Source organism: Talpa europaea, assembly GCF_964194135.1.
Source record: "Talpa europaea genome assembly, chromosome: 1".
NCBI lineage: Eukaryota > Metazoa > Chordata > Mammalia > Eulipotyphla > Talpidae > Talpa > Talpa europaea.
Genome location: NC_140073.1, coordinates 9,269,382 through 9,289,798, shown reverse-complemented (window position 1 = coordinate 9,289,798; position 20,417 = coordinate 9,269,382).

Below are 20,417 nucleotides of genomic sequence, written 5' to 3'. Positions count from 1 at the left end.
TCCATGGACTTAACCACTAATACACTGCTGTTCTCCAGAGAGAACAGAAACAAGAGCCAGAACTAAACCCAGCCCTTCCTAGAGGCAGGATTGTTTCATTTTGTGGAGGGTTGGAGATTTCCAGCCCTTCCTTGTTGGAATAATGTATGCAAAAACCTATTTTCCATTAGGTCCATGGGGAGCTGGATATACTGGAATGGATTTTATCTCAATCTTTAAAACAGGTCTTTTCAAATGCACACCATTGCTCTCCTGATTTCTTAAACTTATCATGGGGAAGGGCTTAAACTTCATTTGAATATCAGTGAAATTTCTTAGAGAATTTTCAGCTGTGTGGTTTGGAATGTTATTGCCAACTTGAAGGGAGAGGTTTATAGCTTGGTAGGTGGATTTACTGAGATATGCTGCTAAGAGAAGCAGCAGGCGAAACAGGTCTGCCGCGCCAGTTCAAATGTTTTTGTCACTATGAAAAATTGTCTATTTTTGCCTTTTCCTCTGGACTGAAATGCTTGAGTGTAGGTGTTCTTATCTCTGTACCTTCTTAGCACCTTTCTTAATGTCTGGTGTCTACTGAGATGCTCAGTAAGCCTTAGTTAAACAGGACACTTGATAGGAATCAATGAAGGACTGTTGTGGGGAAGGCTGAAGGGAAGCTGAGATAGGAAACAATACAACATAGATAAATAAAATCGTAATTTTGCAACTTGACTAGAGTCTGTAGTTTTAACCTTTTGTGCATTTTCCTCCCTCTCTTTTTTAAGTAAAGTTTTTGAAAATAATTTAAGATTTAAATTTTTCTTTAATCTGTTTCCTTTCTGGACAGGCAGTTTAAAGAATAGTGTAAAGGGCCTCCCTGGTGGCGCAAGGGGTTAAGACGCAACCTATGAAGCTGTCCGCTGCATCTGTAGCGCGAGTTCCATCCCTGGCCTGCCAGGGAGCAACCCACATGGTGCGGCAGACCGCTGCTCCCCTCAGCAGTGTATTTCAGTCAGTCTGGCTGTTCTGTTCCCCCTCTGTCTCTGGTGAATCCTCTCACCTCCCCCTACCTCTGGCCTGTACCCTAGCTCTTGTATGCATAAATAAATCAATCTTTAAAAAAATCGTGTAAAAAGTAAGGGTCCTGGTCAGTTCATTTCATAATACAGACAGCTGTTCACTCCAACTACTCCTGAAACTTTGAATGTAGCCATTCTAGAGAGAGGAACTAGTTACCTACCTGCTCTTCCTGGGGCCGTAGCAGAGAAATACGGCTTTTAGCCATGTTGGAAGTCAGTGGTTTTTATACTTGTTAAAAAAAAAAAAAAAAAAAAGACTTAGGATGATAGTTTTCAAGTCAGTAGTTAAAAGAAAGTTATGTTTGGATAGCATACCTTCGCCACGAAACTTCAGATTTTGTTTGCAAAGTGTATTGGGAGGTCTATGAATTTAAAAATCCAAATTGATTTTCATGAATAATAGTGACAAAAAACTTGCCTAAAGGAATGAACCCTATGTAATCAGAATGTGAATAACTACACACATTCTTCTCATGTTCTCTTCCCTTGCAAAAGGGGCTAAAAGCCATGAGAAGCTGAATTAGGGATTGCCCTGCCTAAATGCTGCTGCTTCCAAGGTTTCTAATAGAATATTGGTGGAAACTAGCAGAAAGATTGTGAGGCGGGAAGGACAGCTCTTCTGGTTAGAACTGACAAAGGGAAATAACACAGATCGATTTGTGTGGTTATATTGTGTACTATATTTTTGGAAGAAATTTTCCCCCTAATTCTGCTTGAAATTGCATGTCCTTGGGCCTCCCCGGTGGCGCAGCGGTTGAGCGCTGGGTTGCGAAGCTACCCGCGGCCTCTGCGGCGCCGGTTCGATCCCCGGCTGCTCCCCGGCCACCGGAGGAGGATCCCACATGGCGCGCAGACCTCTCCTGCCGCCCGCTGCTCCCCTCAGCAGTGTACTTCGGTCCTTCTGCCTGCTCTGCTCCCTGCTCTGGCTCTGGTGAATTCTCTCACCCTCCCGCGCTTCTGACTGTACCCAGTGCATGTATAAACAAAACAAACAAACAGACCAGCAAACAAATAAATAAAGCATGCCTCTATACAAAAAAAAAAAAAAAAAAAAAAAAAAAAAAAAAAAAAAAAAAAAAGAAATTGCATGTCCTTGATGAGTAAATATCAAGCATTGACTACAGGGCCCACATGGACTATTCTGGTTTCAGGACAGTGTTCCCCATTTTTTTTTTTTTTTAATAGAGGCATGTTTTATTTATTTATTTATTTGTTTGTTTGCTTTAATACATGCACTGGGTACAGTCAGAAGTGTGGGAGGGTGAGAGAATTCACCAGAGCCAGAGCGGGGAGCAGAGCAGGCAGAGGACCGAAGTACACTGCTGAGGGGAGCAGCGGGCGGCAGGAGAGGTCTGCGCGCCATGTGGGACCCTCCTCTGGTGGCCGGGGAGCAGCCGGGGATCGAACCGGCGCCGCAGAGGCCACTGGCAGCTTTGCAACCCAGCACTCAACCGCTGCGCCACCGGGGAGGCCCAGTGTTCCCCATTTTTATGGCCACTTCTACAGTGAGTCCTTCAGTGTGACTGGAGAGGTGAGGGCAACTTAGATCAGGCACAGAGTGGGGTCATTGTAAGAATCCAGTGTGTTCTTAAAACATTTGCTGGCCAACAGGTAATTTGATTATCACTTTCATGAAACATGTCCCATTATATGTTGATAAAAGCAACTATTAGCCTTTTTTATTTTTATTTTTTTAAAAGATTTATTTATGCACACAAGACCTGGGGTACAGGCCCGAGGTGCGGGGGTGAGAGGATTCACCAGAGACAGAGTGGGGAGCAGAACAGGCGGATTGACTGAAATACACTGCTGAGGGGAGCAGCAGGCGAGTCAGGAGAGGTCTGCTGCGCCATGTGGATAGCTCCCTGGCTGGGGATCGAACTCATGCTGCAGTGGCTGCAGATAGCTTCATAGGTTGCGTCTTAACCCCTTGCACCACCAGGGAGGCCCTATTAGTTTCAAACCTACAGGAAAGTTGCAAGAATGGCACAGTAATTCTTGCAAACCTTTCATTTCATTCAGTGATTTTAAATCAGCATGTCCACCAAATAGGAATTTCCGACCTGAAAGTTCCACAGCTACGGAGAGTCAAGGCAACATAGTAGTGGTTAAGAGTGTGGGTGCTGGAGCCCCACTACCTGGGGTCACCTGTCCTGCCACTTCACTAATGTGAGGGCATTGATGTCAACCATCTCGTAGGAACATTGGTCGATTATGCAAAATTCCTGGTAATACTTTGTGTTTTCTGTTAGGATGGATGCATTTAATGAATTCAAAACATCATGTGCCTGTTGAACTAAATGTCTTTTAAAGATTTCGTAAAACCTGAGAGTCGTGGATATAGATGCTTATATTACAGAATAAATGAGCTTTCTGGAATGGTACGCCAAAAAGTGTCTTTAGTATACCACAATTTGGAGAATGTATGGGTGGGGTTGTTCAAAATAAGGGTGCTGTGGGAATGGGTGACTTCTACAGCAAATCTAAGTGAGTGGGGGGAAGAGAAGCAGGTGGCAAAGACTGGGCTATCTTGTGGTAATTTCTTCAGAGACTTGGGTACTTTAGGATAAAAACAGCAATGCAAGTTTCTTCCATCTTTTTGTATCTACAAGAGGAAAATAACTTTAGCATCCAGGCATAAGCTTTCAATTTTGGCATAGAATGGATTGAAAAGGCTTCGCTTGGATTTATTATTCCTGTCTTTGAACCATATTCCTTACCATGAAGTCTCACATGTCCAACCAGGATCTTGTAGGATGATGTTCAGTTGTATTGGTTGTACAGGAAACAGTTACATAGAAATGAAGACAGGCTTTTACTCTCCCTTTTCTTGATATAAACCTCCCTCTCTCATGTTCAGAAAATGTCATTCTTTATTTTCAGCTCTCTTTTTATGGACATTTGCAAAACTGGGACATGTAGAAATTTTGAGTTGGTCAGTGCTTCCTGTGAGAAGTGTGCTTCTGAGAAAGAGATCACTCTTCTAAGTGGAAAAGTCAAACTGGCCTGTGGGAAATATATGTGTGCTAGATGCAGCCTTTTGCCTAGAGTCTTTTAGGTTTCTTCCAACTTAAGGCTTTTCTTCTTTTTCGTCTCATACTAAATAACCCATGAAACTAGTGTTCTGAATAGCACTTCAACCAGTTTCTTATTGGCATTCCATAGGTTCCTATCATTAAATCCACACCCTGCTCTCCACAGTTTTAACCCAGGATGAATATTAAGATATCTGTTTATTTCACTTAGATATGGTTTAGGATTAATTGTTGTGATCGGTGAAATTGATCTCTTCTTAGTAATTCACATCTTGTTTAGCTTTCAGATTTTCAGATCTCATCCACAGTTACTCATTAGTTACTTGTTCTATTACAGTTGACAGTATAGCAAAAGAAATGTACTTTTCCCCCGAGTAAATTAGCAGTTTTGTGTGTGCTTCCCATGTTGTTCTGTATTGGAATGCAGTGACACATCGAGAGGTCTCTTTGTGGAGTGAAAAGACTTTTGTTTCAGAAAGCGTGTATTTTATGAAACCAAAACATATTCTGATGGTTGAGGATGATGTAAGACATTGTCAAAAAAACTAGGTCAGCTTTTCAATACCTTTATCAAAGCACCTACAGTTCCCATTTCATTGCAGGTGAAGTAAATCTCATTGAAGTAAAGTAGCTGGTGTATATTCAGCACACTGTTAAAGTAGGGTAGTCTGTTTTAGAGAAGACACTGCTGCCAATCTGATTTCTTTTAACTGTCTCTTTGTTGGAGTGGGATGGGGGAGTTCTGTAACCTCTCTGCACTGCTCTCCATTGACTGCTTTGTAAGGCAGGGCAGAGTTGGCCATTTGAATGTCTACCCTGACAAAGACCAACCCAATCTGTAGTGAAGGCTGTGGGAAACCCCTGGTGATTGGCCTGACATCACAATTAGGGAAGAAGTGTAGAAAGAAAAAAAAGAGACGTTGCTTTATTTTTTTAAGATTTATTTATTTATGCATGTTCGAGCTGGAGTGCAGGGCAGAGGTGCAGGGGGTGAGAGGATCACCAGAGACAGAGTGGGAAGCAGAACAGGTAGATGTACTGAAATACACTGCTGAGGGGAGCAGCAGTGAGATAGAGGTCTGCTGCACTATATGGGTCACCTCCCTGGCCAGGGATCGAACTCATGCTCTAGTGGCTGCAGATAGCTTCATGGTGCTGAGACAACCCATTGTACCACCAAGGAGGCCCCTAATTATTTTCATTTTTATTGGAAAGGTAAAATACTGAAAAATTTGCCATGCACTGGAATACAGCAGTACCAAAGAGGCGTCACAGAGCTTATACTCTAGTTGGATAAGTAAGCAAGTAAATATATAGTATGTCAGAGTGTGATGATAATACTATTGAGTAAAAGATGAAGCAGATTATGTAGGGTGGTGAATAAGAAGTGCCAGGGTAGGGATGTTTTATAGGTTTGGTTTTATAGATCTGGTCATGCACTATACAGTACGAAGAAAAGCTTGTGTGTATTTGGGAGGTGAGACGAAAATTTTCTTCCCTAGAGAAATATGTTTCTCCATTGTTTTTATCTGCTTTCTGTGAACAGGAGAAGTGAGAGCCTAGATCTGGTAGTTTCCTTTTGAGCACAATTGTTGGTTTGGTTTATGAGTCTTGGACTAAATGTTACAACTGCTTCCTTATCTGCTGCTTTTCCTTTTGCTCATTTGGCCAGAAAACTGCTTCCTTAGTGTCCGAATCATTGGGCTTTAATGGCCTCTTTATTGGTCACCGTGTCCACATTTTTGTCTTCCATGTCAGGGAACATGGTCACCCTTGATAACTAAGTGTATGTCTGTTTTCCCTTTTCATAGGTATGTTCAAGCAGTGAGGGCGATTAAGGCTGCTTAATTTTGGTGGGGTGAGGAAGAGGTACCAACTCTTCTATGACTGGTGTTCTGTGGCAACCATATAGGAAAGTGAAAGGGTAATTTGATTATTAGAGGACGTATCTTGAATCACCCATTCTTACTCTCCCTCCTTTCTGGTTTAGCTAGTCTGTCCCCAGTGAGAGTCTCATCTAAGTTTGGAGGTTAGCCTTGGAACTTGACCTGGTTACCTTCAGTTCTTCCCTTTAATTATACCTATCTCCTTGGCATCCTGTTACTTAATATCATCCTTAGGAGGTGACCTCAATCGGGAAACATTTTTTCCCCTTCCATCCCCTCCTCCATTGGTCAGGTAACTGCATCATCATGGGTAAGAAGTATTCTGGGCAAAAATTCTCTCAAAATTCGAAGTTGCTTTATAGAACTGTTTGAATGTATTACTTCAGCATTTATAGGTGTTGGTAGTTGTCTTGAAACTGTGTATTATCACTGCCATTCTTCTTTTCCTAGAGCTTCAGTGACAGATGTTTCCTTGTGGAAATATTTCCCTTTATGGTTCTTCTATTTTTATTTACTTTTTTTTAGAAGTGGGGTACAGGCCAGAGCTGCGGGGGGGTGAGAAGATTCACCAGAGAGAGCGGGGAGCAGAACAGGCAGATGTACCGATATATACTGCTGAGGGGAGCAGCGGGCAAGACAGGAGAGGTCTGCCACGCCGTATGGGTTGCTCCCAGCCAGTGGGGGATCGAACCCGCACGGCAAAGGCCGCAGACAGCTTCACTGCACTGCACTCAACCCCCTGCACCACCAGGGAGGAGGCCCTATGATTCTTCTAAAAATGTTTTGCCACTCACTTGCTCTTACTTACACCAGAAATTAAAGTGACTTTCTTGTGTAGATATTAGCGGGGACACCTGAATCTAGAGTTTCTGGTTGTTCCTGTTGTCAGTTGACAATGATCTAGGGTCTTGAATGGAGATTTAGGACTGTGATTTCTTTTGGGATGAAACATGGAACCAGTCTTTGAAAATATGACCCAGGCTTTTGTTTCTTAGAGGAATATTAAGCTAAGTTGTTTTAAAAATAATCGGGCTGCGGCCTCCCCTGATGGTGCAGGCGGTTGAGTGCAGCACTGTGAAGTCTGCAGCCTCTGCAGCGCAGGTTTGATCCCGGTCGCCTGGCGAGGGTCCCACATGGCCCGGCAGACCTCTCCTGTCTCACCCGCTGCTCCCCTCAGCAGTATATTTCAGTCAGTCTGCCTGTTCTGTTACCCTCTCTGTCTCTGGAGAATCTTCTCACCCTCCTGCGCATCTGGCCTGTACCCTGGTTCTTGTATGCATAAATAAATAAATCTTAAAAAAAAAAAATCGGGCTGGCCAATCTGCAGTGTAAATAGGGATATCCTCTGTGGAGAGCTACTTGGGATTCCAAAGAAGTGAGACAGTTCTTCCTTCTAGGTTCTGAGTCTAGGATTTAGGGCAGTGTCATTCCAGCCATATTTATTTAAATTTGTGCTTCCAAAGATCTTCTAATCCGGATTGAATAATGGTCTGGGCTATATTTAGTGAATAGTAAAGGAGCCTCAAATAATGTCTTTTATAACCAGTGCCCTTTTTGCAATGTAGCGGTCAGAGGGTCTGCAGGGGTAGACCCCATACAGTAGCTCACTACCAGAATCACTTTGAGGGATTTTTAAGGACTTGCTTTCCTAGACATTCCCATTAGAAATTGAGGTATGGGGGATGGGAAAACTTTTTTGAAAAGGCTTCCCAGGTGATTCTGATCACTCAGGTTTGAGGACCACAAAGCCTTAATATCAGAGTTAAGCTATGTAACTGTGATTTCTCAGATGGGCAGTTATTTAATTAGTATGAGAAGTAACGAAGAATAGCCCATGGCAGTAAACATGCTGAAAAGGTGACTAATTTAAAGTTTTCCTCAGTGTCCTGTATTGTTTTGAAATTACATATGTCACCACCTGCTTTTGGGGTTTATGCTGGCATTTAGTGGCGTGCTTGCCTGTTAGGGGAAGAAAAACCTTTAGACTGAGTTTGCATTTCTCTTCCCCATTTTGAAATTGTGGAACAAATTCAGGAGAGGATGTTAGTATTGAAATTCAGCTGGACAATTTGTTTAAAACTCGACAGGAAGGGCCAATGTTACTTCCTGTCTGAAAAGGAAGTGCTGGCTTCCTTCCCTTCCTCCTGGCTAACTCAGGTCAACTTAGAGTATGAGTCGGGGAGGGCTGCTAGGTTAGTACTTTCATTGGCTATCCGTGCCTTGGCAAGTCTGTCACCATCAGTGTGCAAGCACGGAGACCTAGTGTTGATCTCCCAGACATTATTTTCCACTTAACCTTATACCTCCTCTGTATTCCCTAACCGTTGACAGTAGATCAAGGAACTGTAGGGAAGAAACTGAAACCCATTTGACACGAGGGTAGGTCGTGGAAAGAAGAACATAATTGGGTGGAGGGGAATGGATGACAAAGGTTTCTTATTTTTAAATGGAGCCAAGAAAGCATTCCTTCTAAGTGGGGCCAGTTGGCACTCTTCCTGCTATTTTAGTCCAGGCTTCTCCTTCCTACTGGCCAGTCAATTGTATAAAGTGTTTGATGTAAGTTTGAACTGTGGTCTCTGGGGTTGTGGGGAGGGAGGGTGGTGGAAACAGCTGGTGCCTTCATCAGGCTATCTCAATTACGTCTTTTCAGAATGTTTGGGAGTGGGGGGTGGTAGAAGAATTAGATGTGTGTGAGCAGAGTCCTAGTAACTCATGCGGTAGGATTGGATTCCTAGGCACTCTTAGTGCTCTGTGGGATGTTGGCTAGTTGGAATGTAGCCAGGCCTTTCCCAATCACATTCTTTTCTCTACCTCCCCTTCCTCCAATTCTTTCAACTTTGGGCCTGATGCAGAGAGAAGAGGGGTTATGTGTGAAGCTAGATAGTGAGACAGATTCATGCTTTTCCAACCGTTGAGCATTCAGCTAAGTCTCGGGCCCCTTCATTGACTTGCTTTTCACCCATTCATTATTCCTTTGGTTAGGTTTCTAAATTCCTTCCTAAATATGTCTATAAACAGTCAGAGGTACAGTTAGAACCAGGACTTATCTTAAGTCATGCTGAATTGTCACCCTTTGACTCTACTTGTCTCCTTCCCACACACCCTGGTTGACTCTGTTTCTGAGTCAGCTCTCCTGTCTGTCTCACCTGCTCTGTCTCACCTACTCTATTTGAGGCCCAGAAGCTGCCAGGCATCTTGTTGGAAAAGCAGCAGCGTCAATATGGGTGTGGCCAGCTCTCTCTCTGCAAGTGTGGCTTGTAACCCTTTTTTTTTTTTCCAGTATCTTAAGAAAAGCTCTCCTAATAAGTTTTTATTTGCTTTTGTCTATCCACCTCACATTATACTATTTAATAGTTGACTGATTTACTTGGGCTGGGCTATGAATGAAAGGAAATTGGGGGCCTCCCTGGTGGCGCAGCGGTTGAGCGCTGGGTTGCGAAGCTGCCCGCAGCCTCTGCAGCGCTGGTTTGATCCCCGGCTGCTCCCCTGCCACCAGAGGAGGGTCCCACATGGCGCGCAGACCTCTCCTGCCGCCCGCTGCTCCCCTCAGCAGTGTGCTTCGGTCCGTCTGCCTGCTCTGCTCCTTGCTCTGACTCTGGTGAATTCTCTCACCCTCCCGCGCTTCTGACTATACGCAGTGCTTGCTTGAATAAATAAATAAATAAATAAATCTTTAAAAAAAAAAAAAAGGGAATTAGATAAGAATACTAACAGTTGTAACTGGCTTTTCACTTATTCTTGGGTGAAGGAGAGACTGAGTTTGATTCGGTGCTAGGTAAGAGATCTTAAACTTTAGTTTTGGGTGCTTCAACGATAGAATTTGCAGTGGCTAAGCCCTGCTGTTGATTGTTGTGTTTTAAAACATAGTGTTGCTAAATGTTCTCTTTTCTAGCCCGATCTAGCATGACTATTGTGTATAATTCTGTCTCACTTCCTTCCACCTGGTTGTATGATCCAAATATGTACCAATTCCTTTTAAAATTTGCTATTTTAGACTTAGCTCCTTTTGTGTCATGTACTGTCTAAATCAGGGTCCAGCCCAGGTACTTCTGGCAGATCCAAGAAGAAGGAAGGAGTTTGTGAGAAAGAAAGGGAGGAGAAAATGAGCGCATATTGCAGTTAGTTCCTGGAATGTCTTCTGATTGGATAACTCTGCGGAGCCTTGTGCTGTGCTGATGCGCAGGGAATTGAACCCTTTGGGCAATGGGTGTTACTTTGGAGTTCAAGAATCTGGTTAATAGAGTTTGACTTCTATCTACATCTTTGCTTCTGGGGTTTAAGGCTAATGTCCAGTGGCTTTGCACTAGATAATAGAAAAATGTATCATTTGTTCCCTTTTTGGAATCTTCTGAGAACCCTTATTAGGAAGGAAGGCTTTCTTTTCTGAGAAGGTTCCAAATCTACAGTCCCTGATCCAGTCCAAGGGGAGTAGTGAGCAGGAAGAGCTGAGGTTGCCGTCTTGGTCTGTTTGCTGCCAAGACTATTGTGTAATTCCTAGTGGTCCTCCTTTCATTCCCTAGGCAAGTAGGGAACTTTGCTCCCAGCACCTGCTGGTGCCTATCCTGCTCTTACAGGGTGGAGTCTGCTGCCCTTGATTGTTTTCAGAGTGCCTCTGAGGAAGAAGGGGATTTGTGGGGAATGGAGTTTGAAAAACTTTTAAAACAGTGGAAATGGGTGCTAGAGAGGGTGCTAGAGGATGGGGATGTGTCCTCAGGTAGTTCTCGAGGTGGGAATCTTCCATCGGTTGAATCCAGGCTGGCTATCAGATTGCCACGATACTTTCTTTGTGATATGTCTCATGTAGCTGAGCTGAGTATAATAGCAGCAGTAGCTTTAACAATCCCCAGGGCAGACAGTGCCCCCCAAATGAAGAAACTTAGGGTAGGAATCTTAAAACCCCCATCACCCCTTCTAAACCCTTAGGTCCATACACAGTATCTTTCTGCTGATTCTCGAAGGCCTGAGCTTTGTCCTGTGGAGCTTTGGCTTGGGGCAGGGAGGAGGGTTGTTTTCCCGAACATGATAAGGAACTGAGCAGGGCAAAGTGGGAGCTCTGACTGGTGATTGGTAGACAGGATGCCCTGGAATGCGGTTGGCCTGCAGCCCAGAATCCAGCACTTTGTATTTGTTTGTTTCTGGGAGACTGTGGTCTGGTGCTACTGTGACAGGAAGTGAGAAAGCTGGGAGTGGGGGAACTGAGAGGGCGATGTCTTTGTGGTTCTCCTGTGAAATCTCTTTGTCCCTGGAGAGCGGCTCCGCTACAGGGCTCTGCTGAGAAGAGAGCCGCCTTTGTGTGTCTAGTGGGTCTCAGGGCTTCTCGCTGCTCGGAGGGATTAGGGGGTGTGAATTCTGACTGTGGCCTTTTGCATCTTAGCACTTGAGTTATATAAATGGCCTCAATCTCTTAACAGTGGGGATCTCACTGAGTTTTGTGGGTGCTACTATTATTTATAGATTTAGGATTTAATTAAAGGAGTTCTAGAAGGAGATAGATGTTTATGTATAGATAGATCTATGGCTATAAATCTGTAGATTTATAGATGTTTATTTACTGTGTATGTTGCAGATGCCTTGTTGGGTCTGAAAGGGCAAAGAGAAACAGGCAATGCTGGTGTCCTGCATTTTGGGTCTCACCCTTCCAAGTGGCACCCCGCTGCATACAGAGCTGCAGAAACCTACCCATTCTTTGAATTCACTCTGGGGAGATACTGGTTGATACTGCACTCAGCTAGGGAATAGCTGGTGGTTTCCTGGGATATACTACCCCTCTCCCTGTCTAGACTGAAGTAGCACCTGTAGAGCTCTTTGTTCCCCTCCCTCTTCGCTTCCCCCCCTTGTTTTGTGTTTTCCCTGCCCTCTATTCCAGCTGTGGAACAGGCATCTCTTCTCACTTTGTGGATTGGATAGCTGAGTCCTCAACTTCTTGCCAAGCTGGCTAGTTCCTGAGCACACACACAAACCGGTCTTTGATTGCCCAGGAGGACAGCTGCCCTAGAGGCAGATTGCTAACATACCGCTAGAACAATCCCTCCCCTCTGTTCCTATGCTGGCTAGCTCGGTCTTCCCTGCCTCTGGTTCCTTCTGTTTCCCACCCCAGCTCTGATCTCTGCTTTTTGGTTTAGTGAGATGTCACATTAAAACCGAGATTTTTTTAGGGATGTTTGTGACTAGATTTTCTTTCTCGGTGGGAATGGTGAGAGAATGTACATGTAGCCAGATTTCTAGAGTAGGTTTTCCACTGGAAAGGTAGGTGATTTTGTATGAAGTACTACTTTCGTCCCTTTCACCTTCCCTCCTGAATTCTTATTCCTTATAAAATCTTGTTCCTTATACAATTGCAACAGTTTTTCCCCAAGATTGAGTAAGGTCCTGCTCTTTATCTTTTATCTGTTTTTTTTTTTTTTAAAGATTTACTTATTTATGCATACAAGAGCTGGGGTACAGGTCAGAGGTGTAGGGAGTGAGAGGATTCACCAGAGACAGAGTGGGGAACAGAACAAGCAGATTGACTGAAATACACTGCTGAGGGGAGCAGCTGGTGAGTTAGGAGAGGTCTTCTGCGCCATGTGGGTCAGCTCCCTGGCTGGGGATTGAACTGGTGCTGCAGTAGCTGCAGATTGCTTCATAGTGCTGATGCTTAACCCCTTGCGCCATCAGGGAGGCCCCAAACCTGCTCTTTAAAGTGAAAGTAAGATCCAAAGTTAGCTCTTTTCGTCCCCTGCTCTCTCACCATCTTGCCCTCTCTCCCCAAAAGTTTATTTCTGGGCAACTTCTCTGTTGGAGTTAGACTTTTAACCACGTGGCACATAGATAGTTAATATTCCTTTCCCTTTCAAGGAGAAGGAACTTGGGCTTGGCGTAAAGCAGATGGATTCCCACCACTTCCTAGCTGTGTAACCTTGGGCAGGATACTGAACACTTCTGATGGACAGTTTATCCACCAATAAATGGGACCAGCATGACCCCAGGGGTTATCGATAGGTTGTATTGATATGTCACATGTTGATATGTTGTATATGTGTGGTGACTTACAGGGGAGGATCAATAGTTAATAACTTGCAACTTTTCTTCCCCCTTGTAATGTCAGATTTTCTTCTAGAAAGGGAGAAGTATTTCCTATAGCTAATAAGGACCTTAAGAGATTTCCTCACAGATTCAAACCTCCCCTACCCTCAGAAGGTGTAACAGGGTGGTCCCCAGGAAAGGGGGAGGTTCCAGGTTTCCTGCCCCATCTGTTACAAAGGGAGGAATTCTAAACCTGATGGAATGAGGTCTTGTTGCTGTTTCTTGGGTCTTTGGGGAAACAGGACTATGTAGATGACTTGGTTACATGCTTTCAGCTTTTCCAAGTCATCTTTAAGTGAGGGACAAAGAGATGGGGGAGAGAAGCTGCCTCTAAAAAAAAGAAATGTGAGCTCAGTTGGGTAACCTCTAGTAACTCTAAGATTAAGCTTTTTTTCCATGAATTTTTTCTTTCCTAGCCTAGAGTGGGGAAGAGTTTAGGGTGGAGAAGTGGCTGTTATAGGGCAGCCCTGATATTGAACGGGTTGCCTGGCTGTGGGTCCTCACCCGCGTGCTTACAAGGGACTTATTAATACTCCAACTGCAGGCACACACAAAAGGTTAATAAGGGCCTCCCAGGTGGCACAGCGGTAGAGCACTGGGTTGCGAAGCTGCCCGCGGCCTCTGTGGCTCCGGTTCAATCCCCGGCTGCTCCCCGGCCACCGGAGGAGGGTCCCACATGGCGCGCAGACCTCTCCTGCCGCCCACTGCTCCCCTCAGCAGTGTACTTCGGTCCTTCTGCCTGCTCTGCTCCCTACTCTGGCTCTGGTGAATTCTCTCACCCTCCCGCGCTTCTGACTGTACCCAGTGCTTGTATAAACAAAACAAACAAACAAACAAACAAACAAATAAATACATGCCTCTATTAAAAAAATCTTTTAAAAAAAAGGTTAATAAAAGGTTTATTTACAAGGGAAAAGGAAATAAGGAAAATGTACAACTCAGGGAGAAAATAGGGAAATAAAGTCTTTAATGCGTCCTACCCGATCCGCCGACCTGGAAACCCAAAAAGCACTTTCGGAGCTGGCAGGATGCTGCGAGCTGGCAGAGAGTCAAAATGGGGGACCCCTCCAAAGCCCATGTGTCTGGCTTTATACCACCCTGGCTGTTTAACCCCACCCTCAGGTCCCAGCCACCTTCCCTTTGGTGCGGATGGGATTTGGAGTTCCCAGTGTCTTTGGCTTTGGCCTGGGGTGGGGGTGGAGTCCACAAAGCCTGTATGGAATTAGCTTTAGGACATCCTTTTCCCCCTAACAGTCATGGGGCGCCAGCCCTGGGAGGGGGATTTAGAGGACCGGCATGTGCTTGGGTGCTGGTAACTTTAGGGTTTCTCCTTTATGGTACAAGAGTTAAAACAGTACCTTTGCCTGTCATGTAGACTTTCTCATTTCCCATGCTGTGTACCTGACCTTCTCATTTTCTCCCTCCTTTGGTAGGAAGAAGAAAGGCATTTGGCCTCTCCCCTTCCTCCAGTCTAACACCTCCCTCTGTTTTTTGCCCCTCCCTCTTATCTTTGTTTCCTTATCAACCTCTCCCTAAAGCTCTGCCTTCTCCTTATAAGGCTCGGCGAGGCGCCTTTGGCAGGGTTGCAGCGGAGATCCAGGTAAGTTACTCAGTGCGGCTCAGACTTCTCAGGAGTGAGAGGAAATACAGTGTTATCTGTCCCAATGGAGGGCCTTGGGGAGGCACGTGGTTAGTGGGGGAGGAGAAGAAGGCCGCCTGGCCTGAGAGATCAGAAGGACTCGTTAGACCAGTCCTGTGTGTGTGTCATGCCTGCTCCAGAGAGAAGCAGGTTTTGTTTCTTTCCGGACCCGTTCGGTCTTGGGCCCCTCACTAGCTGAGAGCCACGCCCTTCCTTTGCTTCAAAGGCAGCCCAGCATTTAATCATTTTAGTAAGTTATGGTTTGGGGCTTCCCAGAATACTTGGGAGAGACAAGGAGAGCAAGAAGGATGTTCCATCTGGTTCCTGAATTTAGAGTCATGGGGGCAGAGGTGATTGTGTGTGCCTGTATATATGTGCGCGTGCATTTTAAAGTCATTGTAAAAATCTTGAAATCCTAATGTAACAGGGTGGTAACTTTGGGTTAGAATTCTAAAACTGAAGTACGTTGAGATGTCCTATTGAGAGTGCCAGCTCAACCTCCTTTTAACAAGGAATATTAAAAGAAAACAAAAATACTTTTATATATTTATTTTAAAATTCTTCTTTTCTCTGAAACCCTGTAATCAAGTAAAGTGTATCCCCCTTTCCTAAGAGGAGGGTGACATGCCAGAGACTCCCTTCATTCATCAGAGATTTCATGGTGGACACAGTGAGACCCAGTCCTTTCTTTTTGTGAACATGAGACTCCTCCAGTCAGCCTTCTGGGTGCTGTGAAGGGGAGAAGCTGGGCCTAGCACAGAGCAGATCCAGGGGAGGTACAGAAATCGCTAATATCCAAGGCCAGGCCATCTTCAGAATATCAATCTTGTAACTCTGGAAGGGCTCCGTAGAGATGAGTTGGTTAAAAGAACAGAGGACTGTTAGGTCTAGATGCAGATTTTGTCCAGGGACTTGGGATCAGCATGGGAGTGAGTCTTACCGGTGAGGGAGCAAGATTAGAATTGTTCTGAGTGAGCTTAATTGGTGGCACAGCGGTGGTGGGTGGGGTGTGTAGACTTTGCACTCTGGTCCAAGCGCTCTTTGTGATAAAAAGCCTCAGAAAAACTATCGACGGTTTGAAAATAAAATTGCAGTTTTCTCTGAGTGTGTAATGTATGTGGTTGAACAGGAATAATCACTTTGAATTTGAGGCAAATGCCAATAAAGGCAAATAAACACCTTTTAGGTGTATAGGAGGCTGGAATGCTGTGTAATAAAGTTCTGTGAGGTAGTTTTCAGTAGGAGGTTCAGTGTACATTTTTGAAAAAGCCATTTGAAATCTCTTGAGTGACATGGAAGGGGAATTTTGCTTATCATTGCTTTTAGAGGGTGAGATATATTTGTGAGATTGGTTTTGATTTCATAATGAATAAATAGATGAAAGGCGGAAAGCTGGTTGCAGGAGATAACATTTCTTTCCCGAGAACACAAAGATGATTTCGTGGGATTCAGAGTTTTAGAGTTCTCCGTCTCCGTAAAAACAATTTCTCTTTTTTCTGCAGACTTGCTTGCCTAATTCTGTTCATGCCTTTGGATATACTTAATCTGAACTGCATGGAGGTAGGGGACAGGTTCAGAGTTACACATTAGCCCATTAAAGATATACTCTGAAAAGCAACAAAAATTGAAGCTTGTGGTTTATAACCTTTCCCAAGTTTTTGGCAGAACCAAGACTTGAGCCCCCCAGGTCTTTTGATCCCCTAATTTAGAGTTTGTTTGTTTTCCCTTTAAGAGTGTGAAGAATTCCTGTAATTTATAGGGCTCCCTTAAATGAGAGAGAGAGCATGTAGAACAATTCAAAAGTCCTACCAACACCACCAAAACTCTAGTGTTGCCATGTTAGCTACTTGTAGCAGTGTTTGTAACAATATTACTAGCTTTCTGTGTGTCAGGGCATTTTTGTAAGCATTAATGTGGATTGTCTCATTTAATCTTCTCAGACACCTTTTGTATTTTATTTCTCCCATTTTACAGAAAAGGAACCTGTGGTTTAGAGAGATTAGGTGGCACTTTGCCTAAAGTCTTATAGCCGAGAAGTGGTGTCTCGGTGGAATTGGAACTCATGCCAGTCAGATTCCAAAGCCTATGTCCTTAGCCTCCAGGAATTGTAATTCCAAGTTAATTTCTACAACCAGTTTACAGTAAACAGATTGTTCCGGGGACTGTGTTATTGTCAAGTGATATTTTTCCCCCCTCTACTACCTAGTTCACTTTGTCCGACTATTTGATCTTTCTGGGTATTGGTTTCTATTTAATGTATTTTACTTGGAATTCTTACAGGAGAGTGAATTTTTTAAAAAAGATTTATTTATTCATGCATGTAAGAACTGGGGTGTAGGCCAGAGGTGCTTGGTGAGGGGGAGGTGAGAGAATTCACCAGAGACAGAGTGGGGAGCCGAACAGGCAAATTGACTGAAATACACTGCTGAGGGATGCTGCGGGCAGCAGGAGAGGTCAGCGCGCCATGTGGGACCCTCGCCGGTGGCCGGGGATCGAACTGGAGCTGCAGAGGCTGCGGGCAGCTTCGCAGCCCAGCGCTTAACCGCTGCACCACCAGGGGAGGCCCGTGTGTTTTTTTTTTTTTTAAAGATTTATTTATACAAGAATTAGGGTACAAGTCAGAGGTGTGGGAGGGTGAGAGGATTCATCAGAGACAGAGTGGAGAGCAGAACCGGCAGATGGGCCAAAATACACTGCTGAGGGGAGCAGTAGGAGAGATAGGCGAGGTCTGCTGCGCCCTGTGGGTATCTCTCTGGCCAGCCGGGAATGGATCTTGTGCTACAGAGGCTGTGGACAGCCTCACGGCGCTGTGCTCACCCCACTGTACCACCGGGAAGGCCCTTTTTTTTTTTTTTTTAAAGATTTATTTATGCATACAAGAGCTGGGGTACAGACCAGAGGTGCAGGGGGGTGAGAGGATTCACCAGAGACAGAGTGGGGAGCAGAACAGGCTTATCTACTGAGATACACTGCTGAGGGGAGCAGTAGGCGAGACAGGAGAGGTCTGCTGCGCCATGTGGGTCAGGTCACTTGGCTGGGATTGAACTCATGCCACAGTGGCTGGAGATAGCTTGATAGCGCTGAGACTTTAACCCCTGTGCCACCAGGGAGGCCCTGTAGCAGACTTTTTTATGAGGTATATGATGTGGGGAATTTTTCCTCAAGTCTCTTGAGTGACAGGGCAGTGTGTGGGGCTTACCTAACAGCTTCACTCTCTTCCTGCACCTTTTAATTCCCCACACATTTCCATTCTTCCACTTAAATCTTGTATGTAGCATTATGAATACTCCTTTAACCTAAAGAAAAATGGAAAACTTTTCTTTCCCCCTTTTCCTGTGATGTTTGGGAAGAAGGCACTTAAGGGTTGTAGAGGACAGGGGTTGGCCCGCCTGTCCTCTCCAGGACCTGGCAGCATGCAGTAGGGTGAGAACACAGGCTGTGGGATGGGACAGACCTGAGTTTAAGTTCACCTCGGGCCTGTTTTCTCATTTGCAGTAAAATTTAATTCCTTAGGGTTGTTGAAAGGATTGCCAGGCTAATAAATGTAAAACATTCAGTAATTGTTGGTTCTTTTCACCTTCCCTTTCTACTTGGTATTAAACTGCTAAGGCCTGAAATCAGGACCTGAGAACTTACAATAGATGCACAGTGCTATGTATGATGCCCGACTAGGCAGTCGAGAAGCACTGTCCCGGAAACACTGGTCTAGGTGGGACTTCCTAATAGAGCCGGAGCAGGGAAACCAGCTCATCCACTCCTCAGAACCCAGTTATGCTTTTGATTCAGTTAATTTCGTCTACTAGTTCACAAAATAGTTTTGGGCTGAGACATTACCATTAAGTAATGTAATTGGAAGATAGAAACTAACTCTTGAAACAACTTAATACCTCACATTTGTATACCATACATTATCTCACCTGGACCAGAGTGCAACTCTGAGTTAGCCTGGCAGGTGGTATTGGTTCTCCTCTCACAACAATGGCTTCCTGCCATTGTTGACTAGTGGCAGATCCAGAACTGGGACTGGTCTTCTGAGTTCTATTTTGTTCTACACAGCCTCTGTCTCTGCCCTCTTTCAGGTAGAAAACGCCCTATGTTTTTAGCTCTAAGAATCTGATTTCTTATTCTTCTTAATTGTGCTGTCAGTCATCTCCAAATTAGAACCAGGTGGTCAGCTTTTAAAGTGTGAAGATGGGAGAACTTACTGCTCCTGACCTAGAGCCCTGTAGTTTTGCAACTAGCTTTCCTAACTCCTTTACTGAATTCAAGTTGTGGGGGCAAAAATAAGAAGGGTAGTAGGGTGACAATTTCTCTGTGTAGCAGGAGTGTCGTCACCGTGTGCCCCACCGTAGTGGTAGTTTGGGTTTTTATTAGCAAAGATTACAGGGCAGAGGCTGCCAGAGTGGTAACTGTAGTTCAGGCCCTGTTGAAACTGAGAGCTCAAAGGATTGCTTGAGCTCAGCGTTCTCTTGGTGTGTAAGTCCATAGGTCATGATACATAGTGAATAGGGGCAAGTGTTTACAGTGATGAAATGGGAATGAAAAGGGAGCAACATTTTTTTTTTTTTTAAATAAGGAGACTTATTAAAGACCTTTGAGTAGCCGTTGGAAGGTAGGGTGGGAATATAAGAAAGTGAGAGCTTTCTTTGGGCTTTGGACTGAAAGGAAAGACAGGAGTTTATAAGTGACCGTGGGCGCCCAGAGCCTGGGTAGGAGGAATTTAGAAAAGGACCGCCATGCTCTTGGATTTAGAGACCAGATCCATTGGAGGAGCCTTAGCGGTGGAGAATTAATTAGGCAGTTAACTGGACACCTGTTCATCGATTCCTCTGGGTTTGCTGGCTGAATGCTGCATATACTTTGAGGCAAACAGACCCAAGCTCTGGTGCTTGGTGGGGCTGTGGGGAGCGTGGGAAAGGAAACTGAAGCAAAAGACTCAGCCTAGGCTAGTCCCCACATGTCTTCCCCACTACTATTGCATTGGTTTCTAATGTCTTTGTGGGCATGCTGGGACTGGGCTTTGAGGTGTCTGCCGTAGGGGAGAAGGAGGGGGAAGGGCATTCCCAATAGCAGTCCCCCCCCCCCCCCCCAATTTGGTTTGCTGGGAACAGGGGTAAATGGATTTTTATCCATATTTTAACCTGGTCCTGGTTCTGTACAAAAAGACAAGTAGAGGAGCTCTGATGTCAGTAGAATCTAGGTTTTAAAGAAGACTATGTTTCCAGGTATCTGAAAGCAGCGCAAAGTCCAAAGGGCATTTGTCACGTTAAGCAATTCCAAGTCATATTATAAATTACTCCCTTCCATTCCCACATTGTCTTTCTACCATTACTTACCCTCGCTCCTCTTATTTTTTAATGTATTGGGTGTATTTTATTTTCCTCTCATTCCCATTTTTCCTCCAAATATTTCTGCAGCTCTCTCCTTCCTGCTTCCTCCTTGCTGTGGTGGCTGGGATGCTTCTCACATGACTTTTTGAATCTAGACTGGGCTGTTCTCTGTTAAGCCAATCAGTTGCGACCTTCTCTTAACAGGTGTGTATGGAAATGTTTATTAAAAATACATTTTTAAGTGCCTTTTTTCTTTAGGGGTTGATGAGTGGGTGGGGAATACAGGAGAGGGTTTATTCTAAAACATGTCTTGCAACATGGTATATTTTGACCACAAAACCTCCCATAGTTGTAAGGGAGAAACGCAGCATTAAGTCCAACAGTGTGACTGCTGTGCTCCCCATTTA